The following is a 17,285-nucleotide window of genomic DNA, read 5'->3' on the forward strand; positions in this document are numbered from 1 at the left end:
GCGAAATCCGCGACGAACCGCCGGTAATAAGACGCAAATCCAATGAAACTCCTGACCTCAGCCACCGAGGTGGGGGTTGGCCAGGAGTTGACACACTGCGTCTTTGCGGGATCGGTGGATATGCCCGAGCGGCTGACGATGTGCCCCAAATAGCGTACGGATTCCCGTAGCAGGTGGCACTTTTGCGGCTTAAATTTCAAATTCGCAGCACGCATTTTGAGGAACACGGCGCGCAAGCGCAAAAGGTGTTCGTCAAATGTCTTGCTGAACACGATGACGTCATCCAGATAGATCAAACAGACGTTCCACTGTAAGCCAGCCAAAACCAGTTCCATAAGGCGCTGAAATGTCGCCGGAGCGGAGTGTAATCCCATAGGTAACCGGTTAAATTGGAATAGGCCGTGTGGTGTGCGAAACGCAGTCTTTGGCTTGGACTCATCATCCAATGGGAGTTGCCAAAATCCGGATAACAAGTCCAACGTAGAAAAAAAACGTGCGCCAGCCAGAGCATCCAGAGATTCGTCCATCCGGGGAAGTGGATACGCGTCGGCCACGGAGATCTTATTAAGGCGGCGAAAATCCACACAGAATCGCAAGGACCCATCGTGCTTTTTGACAAGCACTATGGGTGCTCCCCATGGACTGGTGGAAGGGGCTATAATGTCTGCAGCCAGCATGTCATCCACTGCCAATTTGACATGATCTTTTTCGGCCGGACTTAACCGAAAAGGATTCTGGCGTACCGGGGCATTGTCACCCGTGTCAATGTGGTGACGCAACAATTTCGTGCACCCAATGTCATATTTGTGTTTACTAAAAACATCGGAAAATTCCGTCAGAAGGGTGCGTAGGCCGGCACGCTGGGAGTCGGACAGATCACTCGTGCCCGAACATAGTGTGTCCATCCAACTATCGTCCCCCTCAGAATGCGGTTGAGCCAGAGGATCGGTCCCCACATTACCCATAACCGTGTCTACCACGGGGACCGGTGTCGCGTGCGCGAGCACAGTTCCCTGAGGAACGACGGCCGTCTGTACGCCAACGTTAAGGACGAGGATAAACGGGTCATCGCTCCCCTTAACGAGCGTTTGAGCGGCCACCAGATCCAGCCCGTTTTCCCCAGCCCTCGAGGGCCCTAACAGAATTCCCTGGTCCAGAACACCGGGCACGAAAGGCCGACGCAAGCGAAGGGGCACGAGCATTTGCGCCCCGGGAGGTACACGCACCGTCCGAGTGACGAACGCTTGTATCGACGCGCACGCTGCCCTTGAGGTGACAGGGGAAGGCAGGAATGTTACCCGTCGGCCCGAGGGAAGCTCGATGCAACCCTGATCAATTAGAATTTTAATCGGCATTTTGCCCAAAAAGTCCGTCCCCAACAAGCACGGAACCGCCAGCGAGGACGAGACTAATATCGGCCCGGAGAGTTTGATATCGCCAATGCAAATTTGTGCTCGAATTTGGCCTATGATACCCAGCGAACCCCCGTTCGCTGCGTAACATGGAACGGTGACTGGGAGCAAGGGGCGGCTTTGAACGGGAAGAATATTATAAATCAAGTCTGACACAATGGTCGCCGAAGCTCCCGTATCGACGAGGATACGCACCTCGACCCCGTCAATGTGACCCGCGACCACGGACGAGCCTGCCGACGCAGCAACAATGCGGTGGGCCAATTCCGTCCACTGCCCCGGCCCGAGCACCCTCTCGACCCCGCCGCCACCCAACAAACCAATGGGCGTACCCCGAGGCCCGTACACCGAAACGCGCGAGGTGGGGACAGGTGTGTGCACAGGCCGAGCATGTGGGGTGCCGCGACTTGCCGGGTTGCGATGCGGAGGCCTGTAGGCTGGAGCGCCGTCCGACCGTCCCGGCTGTCGTTGACGAGGCGCCCGGCATTCCGCAGCCACGTGGCCCTTGCGGCCACAGTTGTAGCACGTGATGAGCGCCTTGGGGTGCTCCTGGCGATCCGGTGTGGTCCGAGCCGGCCTCCCTCCGGATCTCCACTCCACCGGGCGACCCGCCGCGAAGACCTCCTCGGAGGGGGGGATGGTCGGCGTCCCAGCGCACACCGCAGCTGCGCCCTTGGGGACGAGAGGTGATCGACGCTGCGCTATCAGGTGCGCGTGGATGTGTCTTGCTGCCCGCAAGGAGCACATGTCCGCGTCGTCCTCTGCGACGATGACGATCTGTAGCTCCTGGGCCAACGCCAGGAGCTTCTCCGTCACCATCGCGTCCACCCCTTCGCCGTCCATCCGCGGGAAAGCCGCTTTTGCGAGGGCCAGGAGAGCCGTGCGATACGCCAGCGGTGGCTCCTTCTGGCCCCTGCACCGCTCGTGGAAGAGTTTGCGGCAGTCCGACGATGGCCCGTAGACTATGGTGAGGACCTGGAGCGCCGACTGTAGCGTAGATCGCGTTGATCTGGGAGCTGTGATGAGCGTAGCAAGGGCGTCATCGTCCAGCATGGCCGGTAGCGCACTCAACGCCTCGTTGTCCGTCCAGCCGGCCATCTCTTGATGAGCGAGAAAGCGGCGTTGAAAGGCCCCCCAGTCGCCGCCGTCTGAAACGAACTCCTTCAACACCGGCAGGCGTTGTTGAAACGATGGCTTCGTCTCTGAGAGGTGCCGCGCGCCATTTCCGGCCTCTCCCCCGGTGTCTGAGGGGCTGAGGACACCCATCGGCGGTCGCGCAGGTGATGACGATGCGCCCGCCGATTGGTCCTGACAGCGGGCGTCCGTTGGTGATGACGTCACCACCGCTGATTGGCCCACAGCGTCCACGTGGCGCTGCGACCCTCCAATCGCCGTGGCGGACACTGTCATGGCGGCAAATCCGAAATCTGGTGGCTGTGTTTCGGCGGGAATGGCCGTTGAACGGCGTTCGTCTCTCTGCCGCCTTTGCGCCCGCAGCCCCGCGCGGTTGATTTCCTCCAGCGTGGAAGCCGCGGCATACAGCAGCTCAGCCAGTCGAGAGTGAGCCGCCTGCAACCCGTCCTCCATCGGCGGCCACTCCTCCAGCGGCGGCTGCTGTTGGGGCGTCTGGGACATCCCAGGATCGTCGGCCGCGGCCTCTGGCGCAATCCCAGGCGAGCCGTCCTCCTCCTGGGGTTCCTGTGATCGGTTTGTACTCCTTGTGTCCATTTTAAGACCACTTCTGACACCAGTTGTAGTGGGTTCCAGGACACGGAGACGGCAGAATAGAAGCAGCACTATTTATTTAAACCTTAACAAGGGTTACACTAGAAGGGGTAGCGGCCCCTCCACCCGTATAACTCAGGAACACACCCCAGGCTCTCTGGCCTAAGCTCTAGGCTCCCAGTTCCTCCTGGTAGGGCTCTAAGGGAGGCTATCAGATCCGGCCCTGGTTAGGCACAGATCTCGGCACCCCGCCGACCAGACCGGCCCTTAGAAGGACTCTGACTCTGGGGCTCTGGGGCCGCACCACTGGCTTGCTGTGCCGGCCCTGAAAAGGGCAGCGGTCACAGGAGTTCCAGGGTCTCACCTAGCTGGCCTTCTTTCTTCACTGGTTGCTTCAGCCTCGGGCCCCACACTCTGCCCCGAGCTCCCTGGCTCCCCGCACTTTATACCCACTGGAGCCTTAGCGGACGTTGTTGTAGCCACCAAGGTGTGGGTGAACCACACCTTCCCGTGTCATGTGTTTATTCCCCATAGCACCCCTACACATGGATACATGGGGGAGGCTCGGCTCCACCACACTAATCAGTCGCTTGGTTGAAGGCACTAAATAATTGGCTCATTTCAATTGGCTAAGTACCCTTTCAGATATTACGTACTCCCCACTCGGGGCCACTGGGTTCACAATGTACACACGTTTATCCACTTGCTTCATGATTGTTACTGAGAAATAATTTTAAAAAATGTATGTTTTCTAGATTTTGTATTGTTAGAGGGGGTTATTACGTGGGGGTTATTTCTTTATTTTACGTGTAGACCACGGGGAGCGCCGAGCACATTTGCATGTGTTTAGCTCACAAAGATCTTTTGAACATGGCAATTTGGCAACTTCATTCACGATTGAGCCAGCTTTAACTCGGCTTACAATGACTCATGTAGGGGGCCCTTGAAGAACATAGAATAAGCGTATGGCACTCATGAAAGGACCTTAATCCTACATGCATAATTAAATTATTTATCCAGGAAATCCTCACTGCTTCTGAAGACTTATTTTCAGGAAGGTTCTGCATTGGGACATTTTAAAATAAATATAAGGAATGATTCGCATGTGAGTTCAAAATCATATACGTGGTGGCTACCAGTCAAAGATCCACACGGAAAATGGCTATTGAGGGGGATATTCTTCATAATGTGATAAAAGCACCGTAGTTGGTGGAGATGCAGCTGTAAACATTTCACTACAGAATGAGAGCTGTGAATAATGACGAGGTCGTGGGCTCTGTAATGCAGCCGTTAAGGTCAGCATGACACACATTTGGTACTGACTTGGTTTATTGCTTTTTTTATTACAAAATGGGAACAACTTTTTTTACGGTAGAATTAACCGTTTATAATTCATTGACATAAACATGTTTACACATCCCTTATGTTTTTGTTTAATAAATGCATTTAGGACAAAGTAAATAATGTTTAGAAAATAAATAATAACACTTGACAAATTCCATCCAAGCACAGACAATTGGTAAAAACAATGCATTATTCACAGCGGACATAGCCACAAGTGTCCATTATTACAACGAGAAACAATCGATTTGTAAAACGGAAAGTGCTCATCTTTCATAATAAAAACCGAAATTGTAATTTGATAGTTTGAACTAAGGCTCATACAGTGAGGGAAAATATTTGATCCCCTGCTGATTTTGTACGTTTGCCCACTGACAATCAAATGATCGGTCTATAATTTTAATGGTAGGTTTATTTGAACAGTGAGAGACAGAATAACAACAAAACAATCCAGAAAAACGCATGTCAAAAATTTTATAAATTGATTTGCATTTTAATGAGGGAAATAAATATTTGACCCCCTCTCAATCAGAAAGATTTCTGGCTCCCAGGTGTCTTTTATACAGGTAACGAGCTGAGATTAGGAGCACACTCTTAAAGGGAGTGCTCCTAATCTCAGCTTGTTACCTGTATAAAAGACACCTGTCCACAGAAGCAATCAATCAGTCAGATTCCAAACTCTCCACTATGGCCAAGACCAAAGAGCTCTCCAAGGATGACAGGGACAAGATTGTAGACCTACACAAGGCTGGAATGGGCTACAAGACCATTGCCAAGTAGCTTGGTGAGAAGGTGACAACAGTTGGTGCGATTATTCGCAAATGGAAGAAACACAAAAGAACTGTCAATCTCCCTCGGCCTGGGGCTCCATGCAAGATCTCACCTTGTGGAGTTCCAATGACCATGAGAACGGTGAGGAATCAGCCCAGAACTACACGGGAGGATCTTGTCAATGATCTCAAGGCAGCTGGGACCATAGTCACCAAAAAACAATTGGTAACACACTACGCCGTGAAGGACTGAAATACTGCAGTGCCCGCAAGGTCCCCCTGCTCAAGAAAGCACATATACATGCCCGTCTGAAGTTTGCCAATGAACATCTGAATGATTCAGAGGACAACTGGGTGAAAGTGTTGTGGTCAGATGACACCAAAATGGAGCTCTTTGGCATCAACTCAACTCGCCGTGTTTGGAGGAGGAGGAGGAATGGTGCCTATGACCCCAAGAACACCATCCCCACCGTCAAACATGGAGGTGGAAACATTATGCTTTGGGGGTGTTTTTCTGCAAAGGGGACAGGACAACTTCACCGCATCAAAGGGACGATGGACGGGGCCATGTACCGTCAAATCTTGGGTGAGAACCTCCTTCCCTCAGCCAGGGCATTGAAAATGGGTCGTGGATGGGTATTCCAGCATGACAATGACCCAAAACACACGGCCAAGGTAACAAAGGAGTTGCTCAAGAAGAAGCACATTAAGGTCCTGGAGTGGCCTAGTCAGTCTCCAGACCTTAATCCTATAGAAAATCTGTGGAGGGAGCTGAAGGTTCGAGTTGCCAAACGTCAGCCTCGAAACCTTAATGACTTGGAGAAGATCTGCAAAGAGGAGTGGGACAAAATCCCTCCTGAGATGTGTGTAAACCTGTTGGCCAACTACAAGAAATGTCTGACCTCTGTGATTGCCAACAAGGGTTTTGCCACCAAGTACTAAGTCATGTTTTGCAGAGGGGTCAAATACTTATTTCCCTCATTAAAATGCAAATCAATTTATAACATTTTTGACCTGCGTTTTACTGGATTTTGTTGTTATTCTGTCTCTCACTGTTCAAATAAACTTACCATTAAAATTATAGACTGATCATTTCTTTGTCAGTGGGCAAACGTACAAAATCAGCAGGGGATCAAATACTTTTTTCCTTCACTGTACTCCTTCATGGAAACCCGAACAAACATCCAATTCAGTTCTTAGGAAATAATTTACATATTGTGGACTATCATTCTGCACCGAACAGTTAATGTGAATTGTACTACTGTGTATAAAGTTCCAGTTATTGTATTATGATGGCAATGAGTGTGTGAAACATTGGAGTTGTCATTGATCCTGAGCTCTCGTTCTCTTTCCACATTTATCAACTCTGCAGGACCTCCGATCAATCAACCAATCTTTATTTTATGTTACAATACCGCCCTCAAAAAAGTAGGCATCAGTGCACATTACAATGGAACGAAAACTGAACAGGGGCATACACATCTTCCACATCCGTCATTGCTTTACCCCAACTGCTGCTGCTGCTGAGACTGACCCGCAGCCTTCATCAAATTCCTACTCAACTATTGCAACTCTCTCCACTCCAGTGTTCCCAAATTCCTCATCTCCAAACTCAATATGATCCAAAATGCTGCTGCCAGACTTCTCACCCGCACCCATATACTGTATCAGACCGCATCACCCAAGTATTGTACTTCAGTCACTTCACTGGCTTCCAATACAATCCCGGATCAATTTCAAAATCACACTCACCATCGTCAGGATCCTCCATGGACTTGCTCCTGTGTACCTCTACCCTCTCATCTCACTCTACTCTCCTCAATTACAACGAAGGCTTTCTGTGGAAGCCCTCAGTCAAACTTTTCTCATGCTCCTCTCCTGCCCATTCCACAGGCATCAATTACGTGAACTCCCTGCCCCCTGCCAAAGCCCATGTAGGCGGTGACATCAGATTTATAATCGCTGCTATTCAAACTGTCATACGCAAGTCGATTTAGATACGAGGTTTGTGTACACATTGAAATGGCATTGCAATTGTATTGCAATGTGATTGTGCATCGGAGATGTCCACAGAGGGGTCTGTTTCATCTCTCCTCTTGGCAGAGGCGGTGATATATGCTGCGTGGCTTACAACACGTATCCGCTTTAGACACTTCACATCTCGGCTGATGTTGAGCTAAGCTTGGGAAAGTTTACGATGCGCATAGTTCATGTTTGTTCAAGGAACGTACCTTCGTCAACAACAATACATAAAGCAAAACACATCAGAGAGCTATGAAACAGAATCACCCACCCAACTGTAAACACTAGAGGATGCTTATCTGTCAGTGTACAAAGTAAATGATTAGCATAAGGGACAGACAGGCACAGAGCCCAGTGTCTGGTTAATGGCAGACGGTGGACGTGTGTGCATTTCGGTGTCTGTGCGTGAGCAGAGTGGTAGTGGAGTGGTAAGTGCACTGTGCTATGAACCCGCTGCCCTGAGTTACATTTCTAGCCACGGCTAGCATAAGTGGCGAAAATGTGAACCAGTCCTAGGCCTCTCCTACGTTGATCTGCCTATACAATTCCAACAATGAGCTCTGTACAAAGACGATGGACCATGTGTTTATTGTTGGAATGTACCATACATCTAACATTTGAATGAAGAAAAGTTAAACAAAAAATTAGTACTGTACTCGCATGGTGTAAGGTGTAAATATCACTACTGAGGAGACAAAGGCGGATGGGCATAGTGCTGCCTGTATGGGGTGCATCTTTGTAAAGGCTTCCTAACAGGACTTTCCCCAACAGCCTATGTATACTAATCCTGATCTCTTTCTTTAGTGTGTGAGAGATATTGACTGAGAGGGGTTTATCTAACACTTACAGGTGTCTGAAAATAATTAGAACCTGCCTCTTGTGCAACAAACCGTCACCTGGGTTTAGTTTTTGGCCATGGATAACATCAGTGGCAAATGGTATCTTAAGCCTGTCCTTGGCGTTCCCAATAGATGACATCAGAAACTCTCGGCCAAAGCAATTGAATGGCTAAATCACTGAAAACGGAATCACGAATAGTTTCTCTTCATTGGCCATACAAAAAAATACATCCGTGCAACAACAACAAAAACCTGAATAGGATGATTTTAGTTCCCACTGTTATGGGTTTAAAAACTTTGATATTTCAACACGGGGGGGGGGGGGGTATATGCCAGATACGACTATGGGACCCCCTCCTTTCTCCCGACTCATTTTTATTGCAATGTCTACAAATGTTTTCATTCGTATACAATAATATGTAGGCTATAAATATATATATTATTTTAGATCCACCGTGTATTGAGTTCAGAGGAAGACAGTCTCAATGTGACAGTATTAATACAGAAGATTTAAAGGTACAATACTCACAATTAAGTTATCATGCGTTTTGCTTTCATGTGCACATCAGTTAGCAAAAAAGCATAGTGTTCAGTAATAAACATCAGCATTGCTCCTATATTTTACGCTTTGCATTTTTCAGAAGAAAAAAAAATTCATTTGTAAAAATGTATTTTGGCATTTATGTTTAATTGTTGGAATACCTTTTTTAAATACATTTTCTTCACATTTTTGTACTTGCTTATCCGTAGATTCGGGCCCCTCTTGTGGCCGACTGGGCCCCTATGCGTCGCATAACGTTGCCACATAATCCCAAAGTTGTGCCCCTGATAATTCATTGGTAATCCTTGGACGCTTTCTTCCAGCTACCTACCCGACTCGCGGACAAGGGCGATTCGTACAATCAATCCACAGCAATGCGTGAGCGTGGCCAGTGGGAGGCGTTAGATTGATCTGTCTGAGCATGAGATCAGATTTAGCAGTTGGGCAATCGATGAGTAAGTAGGGTTATATTCTGTTACGCACGATGGCAGCAATACGTGCAGGAGCTAAATGGAAATGTCTACGTCTGCAAGCCACGACGATAGAATGTTTTTTTTTCAAGTGACCATCACTCCGCACTCTAGTGACATCACTGCCGGGGCCAATCACCTGTAGGATTTTCCGGATTATAAGACGCACTAGTTTCCCCCTGTTCAGGATTTTAAAACAAGAGTTGTGGGGGGTGCGTCTTAAAATCCGGTAAGTGTGTGATATCAGATTCGTAATTTGTATGTGTGTATGTGATCTCAGATTCGTAATTGTATTTTTTATTGGTTCCGCACACACATTTAGGGCTGCGTCTTACTTTCCCGATCATTTATAATCCGGAGAAAACAGGTACTAGGAATGAGACCCATTACATTCGCGCGCTCTCAACTTTGATTTTAAAAATACTTTTTTTTGTCGTTATCATTCAGCACATTGTAAACTCGTGCCTCACGTCCCAAGGGCACACATGGCCGAATAAAAGTACTTATCTATAAAATAGTGGATATCAGTAGTTTGGATTGTGTCTCTCTCCTGGAGTGGTGGGGTGATGGTGCGGGCGGGTGTAATCACCTCGGTCGCTTTAAAAAAAAACACCAAATCTGACGTGCGTGAGAGCATGACAGTCCCCCCCCTCCCTCCACACCGAATGCGTGAGACGAGAGAGGTCTTGCATAGACGACAGTAAGAGTCCAGATACGCCCAGGCAACCAACAACGCAGCGCTATTGTAACGGTAGGGGTTAGGGGTTGTCGGCTGCTTGTGGAAAGCCATCATCCATCCACCAGTGGATTCGCCATCGGTTGATGATGATTGTTTATAACTCCCTGCCAAACGGACTATCTTGTGGCCATCTGTCGACAAATGACATATAACTGCAGTACGGAGAGAACACAGTCCATCGTGTCTATATTTACTACTTTAAGTGGTGTTGCTTTGACGTTTTCCCGTGTCAGGCGGGTTCGCGTGCAGCATGCTTCGTCAATGTTGCGTATATGTGGAATATGTGGGATGCGGCGCTATGAATCCGGCGTCCCGAGTTCGATCCCAGCTCACGGCCAACACCAGTGGCGATTACCTGAGCCAGTCCTGGGCCTCCCCTAGGTCGACTCAGCCTCAAATGAGTACCCGGCGCGTTGTGTAAATATCGCCACTCGGAAGACAAAGGCGCCCGTGCCGTTCCAGCCTTCATAGGCGTTCGATAACAGCCCTAACTCGCCTTAGCAGTTTGTTAAAGGCTACACGGGGGATCTTTGTACGTGAATGTGGTGACGCAGTGGTTATCTCACTGCGTTGCGAACCCAATCTTCCGAGTTAAATTCCCGACTGTGGCTGATAAAATCATTGACGCCGTATCAGAAGCGGTCCCGGACTTGCCCGTAGATCGCCAAAGCCTTAAAAGTCTACCTGTCGTGGTGAAAACAACATCAGCATTGGTGTTGCGGTGTAGGGGGGCATGGTGTTAGCCACGCCATGCCTCCCGTGCCGGTTAACATAAGGGACCGTCCATAATTGAGGTCACGCACCTAGGGGGTGGGGGGGGGTCAGACATTTGTGACGATGTGTGACGAGGGGGGAGGGGTTTGAGAAATGTGACGTCACATCAAAATGCGCAGCTTTAAATAAATATAGAATTGTTATAACAACACGCATACATTTCGATTTAAAGCTTTCGTGACTGCAAAGATTCATCTTCTTTGGTTCTTTCTGTAAAGTCACGTAGAATGAGAATAAAATAATAAATTGATAAAATAACACAATAAAATTCTCACGACGTTTCGGCCACAACACAAGCGGCCTTCATCAGGTGAAGGGACGAGACTGTCTGGAGGACAGCGCTGGAGCGAAAAAGCAACGCTCAGATTGTGACCTTTAAGCTGTGTGAGAAGAAACAAAGCGCCTTGACAAAGGAATTAGCATAGAATTTAGCATTGAAATAGCTGAGTGATTAGCTTGTGACTGGTCACAGAAATGGCTGTGTTAAAGTTAAAGCATACACATCCACAGAGGCACCCCTTGACAAAGGAATTAGCATAGAATTTAGCATTGAAATAGCTGAGTGATTAGCTTGTGACTGGTCACAGAAATAGCTATGTTAAAGTCAGAGCATACACATTCACAGAGGCACCTAGTACAAATCGAACAGGAGAATTTAGCATTGAAATAACTAGGAGAATTTAGCATTGAAATAACTCGGAACAGAGGAGGGGGAGAGAGACAGCTGCGAGGCGCTGTTTTACTCCATGTTGTAAACCATACCATTAACCGTGGTGTGAGAGGTATTAAGAGTCAATGCCAGCGAAAGAGCTGCGGTCTGAAGGTCATCGTAAAATATAATTAATTAAGAACGGAAATGGTTTAAAACATCTTTCCAATGGTTACTAAGCCAGAATCCATCTTCTCGGTTGAAATTTTCTCTGTGCTTGTATATGTGAATGGCCTCGCGAACATAAAGCAGACTTGAAACACGGTAGAACGAACTCCTCTGCCGTGGCAGATCACTATTATAATTCAGTGGCCTCACATGACATTGACTTCTCCAAGACGGAGGTTCTTTGCAAACCAACCGGCTACCATGAGAGATTCGTTCATGACCGAAAGAACCAAATAAGATGAACACGCATACATCAGAGTGCAGCGCCACATTAAATACGCACTACAATGACAATAGTTTAAAGCGATTTGAAGCATGTTTTATTTTCAAAATGGAAATATGGTTTTGGGGGGGGGGGCAGAGCTTTGTGACGTCATATTTGAGGGGGGGTCTGACTTTTTGTGACACCGTGTGACGAGGGAGAGGGGGGTCAAAATCGTAAAAAATCGCGTGACGTCATTCATGGACGGCCCCTAACTTGATTTCAACTATATGGGCGATTAAATTTTGATTTAAAGCTTTCGTGACTGCAGTAATTCATATTCTTAGTTTTTTCGGTAAAGTCACGTTGAAGAGAAACAACAAAATAACAAAATATATATAAAACAATAAAAAATTCTCACGACGTTTCGACCATAACTCAAACGGTCATCATCAGGTGTGTCGGTTTGCATAAATTTATTTTTAAAACGGCACATTTATTTATGTATTTAAAAAAACGTTGGCGTCACGCGCAGCGATTGGCAGTTTGCCCAGGACTAGTCCATCTATTTTTTTTTATATATGGGCGATGTTTGTGTGGGCACGCACAGGGGCGGAGCCAGGATTTTCAGCCCGGGGTGGCATTGAACAAATGTTAATTTCAAGAATGATTAGAGAGTTAGGCTGTTGAACTTAGACGCCATCGGTTGGAGGACACACTCTGACAATGCAGTTGCACGGAGTCCGCCAGACCGAGTGTCGTACACTTACACGCAGAATGTTTTAGATTTTCGATTTTTTTCGGGGCTGACAATTGTCTACCCTGTCACCCCTCTGGCTCCGTCCCTGGGCACGCATGCGTGGGCGTGTGTGTGTGTGAGTGTGTGCGTGAGTCACAAGCATAAACACGCGTGCGTGTTTACACTGGCGTTAATAGCGGCTCGCTAACAGCACACAGTCCGGCTATGAGGTGGGACTTTTCGTGTGAGTGGGCGTGCATGTTTGTCGCCTCTAATACACGAGGACTCCCGCGAAGTTACGAAGCGTAACGCAAGTAAAGATGAACCTGGATCCCAATAAACATGCAACGTTGGTCCAACGTTCTTTGACGTTCGGCCAACTGCATGGCCAAATGTTGGTTGGCCTTGCTCCAAAGTTGGCCCAAGGAGCCGTCCATAAATGACGTCACACACCTAGGGGGGGTGGTCAGACATTTGTGACGATGTGTGACGATGTGTGACGAGGGGGGGGGGTTGAGAAATGTGACGTCACATTTCTCAGACTTTTAAAATAAATGTTTTCTCCTACAACATCAGAGTGCAGCGCCACATTAAATACGCACTACAATGACAATAGTTTAAATAGATTTGAAGCATGTTTTATATGTTTTGGGGGGGGGGGGGGCAGAGCTTTGTGACGTCATATTTGAGGTGGGGTCTGACTTTTTGTGACGCCGTGTGACGAAGGGGGGGGGGGGTCAAAATTAGTCCAAAATCGCGTGACGTCATTTATGGACGGCCCTGAACGTTGTTTGGTTACTGGGATGAGTGACCACCAACCATGAGCATACAACAGATGTAATGGGCATTTCGGGCATAAGAGGGCAATGCAGCATAATTCACTCTTCTGCACGCTCCATCCAACTCCATTCCACAGCGTGGCGATTGACGTATGGTAACAAACACAAACATATCCCTCACGGTCCCGAAGGCTTGGGGGAAGCCCTCGATTTAATATCAGAATGCGAATATTTATTCATGCTGCGGGAATCCGATGGGGGGCGGGTTAGAAAGTTAACAACAAACAATACAAAAGCATGGTACAGCGAGCAAGGATAATCACGATAATAGTACATACAGGAGTGGATAGACAAATAGGGCTGTACCAATTGTTTAACTGAAGATGGTCAGCTAAATTAAACACCACTTGGGTACTTAGTGCTACCGGGGTCAATTGCCTGCCCGCCCGTGCCCTCTTGGCATGAGCCATCACTCGAGTTCGTGCAAGGGATGCCGCGATATGGCGATACTGCGATATATATCTTACGATATAAGTTCCACGATAATCGTACAGCTCCTTATGTAACATACAGTCCTCGATAGTTATATCGTGATGATCTTTTGCTCGCTATACATATTTTTGTAATATTTTATATCCAAATTGTGTATTTGTTTATGCACTAACAAACACATTAGCTTTGTAAATTAACTTTAAAGCACGTCTTCATTCATCGTGGGAGTACAGCAAAGCACAACAACTTCATACAATAACAGAAAATACGCACACCTCCGATATAAACACACTTCTGATACCAAACACGCTTCCTATACGATTTGTACACTTCTGATATAAGCACAGTGTGTGTGTGTATGGGGGTGCATTCGTGGGTGGTTAGCGCGCACTGCGCTAGGAAACCGGTAACCCGAATTCGACTCCTGCTCATGGCCAACATCGGTGACAAATATCTAAGCCGGTCCTTACCCTCCCTCGACCCCACGCGGAGGTCGACTCAGCCTTAAATTACTACCGAGTGCCATGCACAAACATGAGCAATGGGGAAACAAAGGGGGTCGGAGGCCGTGCTGACCAACCAACCCCTCCTCGTATGCCGTGCCGCCCTTAATAGGTGCTCGCTAACACACAATTCCCCGACACTCTGTTGAAGCTATATTGGGGGGGGGGTGGGATATTTGTGAGTGTCACAAAGGTGGCATGGTGCTGTAGGCCACCCGGACCTTAAGAGGTGCTCGCTAACACTTGGTCTATGGGGAGCGGTGGTGCAGCGGTTAGCGCTACGAACCTGGCCACCCGGGTTCGATTCCCGCTCACGGCCAACACCAAGTGACGATTGTCTGAACCGGTCCTGGGCCTCCCCTAGATCGACTCAGCCTAAAATGAGTACCTGGTTGCGATGTGTAAACATCGCCACTGGGGAGACAAAGGCGGCCGGGCGTGGTGCTGGTCACCCACCCCCTCGTGTGCCGTGCCGGCCTTCATAGGTGCTCGCTAACAGCACTTGCCCCTACAGTCTGTTACAGGCTACACGGGGGATCTTTGTCTTTGGACGCGCGTGTTGGTGATGTTGATGTGCCGTGCGTGTGTGACGTTGATGTGCCGTGTGTGTGTGTGCCGCGTGTGATGTGCTTCGTGTGTGTGTGTGATGTGCCGCGTGTGTGTGTGTGGTGTGTGTGTGATGTGTGTGTGTGATGTATGTGTGATGTGTGTGTGTGTGATGTGTGTGTGTGATGTGTGTGTGGTGTGTGTGTGTGGTGTGTGTGTGTGGTGTGTGTGTGTGATGTGTGTGATGTGTGTGGTGTGTGTGTGTGATGTGTGTGTGATGTGTGTGGTGTGTGTGATGTGTGTGTGGTGTGTGTGTGGTGTGGTGTGTGTGTGTGTGGTGTGTGTGTGTGGTGTGTGTGTGGTGTGTGTGATGTGTGTGATGTGTGTGTGTGTGATGTGTGTGATGTGTGTGTGGTGTGTGTGTGGTGTGTGGTGTGTGTGTGATGTGTGTGGTGTGTGTGTGTGATGTGTGTGATGTGTGTGGTGTGTGTGTGATGTGTGTGTGATGTGTGTGATGTGTGGTGTGTGTGTGATGTGTGTGTGTGGTGTGTGTGTGGTGTGTGTGTGGTGTGTGTGATGTGTGTGTGTGGTGTGTGATGTGTGTGTGATGTGCCGTGTGTGTGGTGTGTGTGTGATGTGTGTGTGTGATGTGTGTGTGATGTGTGTGTGGTGTGTGTGTGATGTGTGGTGTGTGTGTGGTGTGTGTGGTGTGTGTGATGTGTGTGTGATGTGTGTGTGATGTGTGGTGTGTGTGTGGTGTGTGTGTGATGTGTGTGTGTGTGATGTGTGTGTGATGTGTGTGTGGTGTGTGTGTGTGATGTGTGTGGTGTGTGTGTGGTGTGTGTGGTGTGTGTGTGATGTGTGTGTGGTGTGTGTGATGTGTGTGTGATGTGTGGTGTGTGTGTGTGGTGTGTGTGGTGTGTGTGTGATGTGTGTGTGATGTGTGGTGTGTGTGTGGTATGTGTGGTGTGTGTGTGATGTGTGTGTGTGATGTGTGTGTGATGTGTGTGTGGTGTGTGTGTGATGTGTGTGTGATGTGTGTGTGTGGTGTGTGTGTGTGATGTGTGTGTGTGATGTGTGTGTGGTGTGTGTGGTGTGTGTGTGTGATGTGTGTGTGTGGTGTGTGTGTGTGTGGTGTGTGTGTGTGGTGTGTGTGTGGTGTGTGTGATGTGTGTGTGATGTGTGTGTGTGGTGTGTGTGATGTGTGTGATGTGTGTGTGTGTGGTGTGTGTGATGTGTGTGTGATGTGCCGTGTGTGTGGTGTGTGTGTGTGGTGTGTGTGTGGTGTGTGTGATGTGTGTGTGTGGTGTGTGTGTGTGGTGTGTGTGGGGTGTGTGTGGTGTGTGTGTGATGTGTGTGTGTGATGTGTGTGGTGTGTGTGGTGTGTGTGTGATGTGTGTGATGTGTGTGGTGTGTGTGTGTGGTGTGTGTGATGTGTGTGTGGTGTGTGTGTGGTGTGTGTGTGGTGTGTGTGATGTGTGTGTGTGATGTGTGTGTGATGTGTGTGTGATGTGTGTGTGATGTGCCGTGTGTGTGATGTGTGTGTGATGTGCCGTGTGGTGTGTGTGTGATGTGTGTGGTGTGTGTGTGTGGTGTGTGTGGTGTGTGTGTGTGGTGTGTGTGTGATGTGCCGTGTGTGTGGTATGTGTGTGTGGTGTGTGTGTGGTGTGTGTGATGTGTGTGTGTGGTGTGTGTGTGTGGTGTGTGTGGTGTGTGTGTGGTGTGTGTGTGATGTGTGTGTGATGTGTGTGGTGTGTGTGGTGTGTGTGTGGTGTGTGTGTGATGTGTGTGATGTGTGTGTGTGTGGTGTGTGTGATGTGTGTGTGGTGTGTGTGTGGTGTGTGTGTGGTGTGTGTGATGTGTGTGTGTGATGTGTGTGTGATGTGTGTGTGATGTGTGTGTGATGTGCCGTGTGGTGTGTGTGTGATGTGTGTGGTGTGTGTGGTGTGTGTGGTGTGTGTGTGTGGTGTGTGTGTGATGTGCCGTGTGTGTGATGTGGTGTGTGTGTGATGTGCCGTGTGTGTGATGTGTGTGTGGTGTGTGTGTGGTGTGTGTGTGATGTGTGTGTGATGTGTGTGTGATGTGTGTGATGTGTGTGATGTGTGTGTGTGTTGTGTGTGTGATGTGTGTGTGATGTGCCGTGTGTGTGTGGTGTGTGTGATGTGTGGTGTGTGTGATGTGCCGTGTGTGTGTGTGGTGTGTGTGTGTGGTGTGTGATGTGCCGTGTGGTGTGTGTGATGTGCCGTGTGTGTGATGTGTGTGATGTGTGGTGTGTGTGATGCTGCTGCTGTTGTTGTCTGCGCCCACGCAACTTCTCTCCCCTTCTCCCCTCCTGCAGCCCTGGCGGGCAGGCGGAGCCCCAAGCGGCAGCGCCTCGCGGTCGTCATCGCAACGCCGCGGTCATTACGAGCGGCCACAGGCGGAGAGGAGCCACAGAGAGAGAGGGGAGAGAGAAGGCACGCAAACTCCTTCTTATTCTCAGTCTTATCTTCTCATTCTTAGGCTTCTCATTCT

The 17,285-nt window shown here is 48.8% G+C and overlaps 1 protein-coding gene across 1 annotated transcript in view; it reads left to right on the forward strand.

Annotated features, from left to right (window-relative positions):
• Positions 1–17,123: 17,123 nt before the first annotated feature.
• The window catches only part of LOC116941967 (mothers against decapentaplegic homolog 3-like), a 29,840-nt gene continuing 29,678 nt past the window's right edge, over positions 17,124–17,285 (forward strand). Inside the window, exon 1 of the mRNA XM_032953403.2 lies at positions 17,124–17,227. The gene's annotated coding sequence lies outside the window, so the exon portion shown is untranslated. The remainder of the gene's footprint in view (positions 17,228–17,285) is intronic.

This window comes from Petromyzon marinus, chromosome 13 (assembly GCF_048934315.1).
Source record: "Petromyzon marinus isolate PM22_M1 ecotype Great Lakes invasive population chromosome 13, UKy_Petmar_22M1.pri1.0, whole genome shotgun sequence".
NCBI classification, from domain to species: Eukaryota; Metazoa; Chordata; class Hyperoartia; order Petromyzontiformes; family Petromyzontidae; genus Petromyzon; species Petromyzon marinus.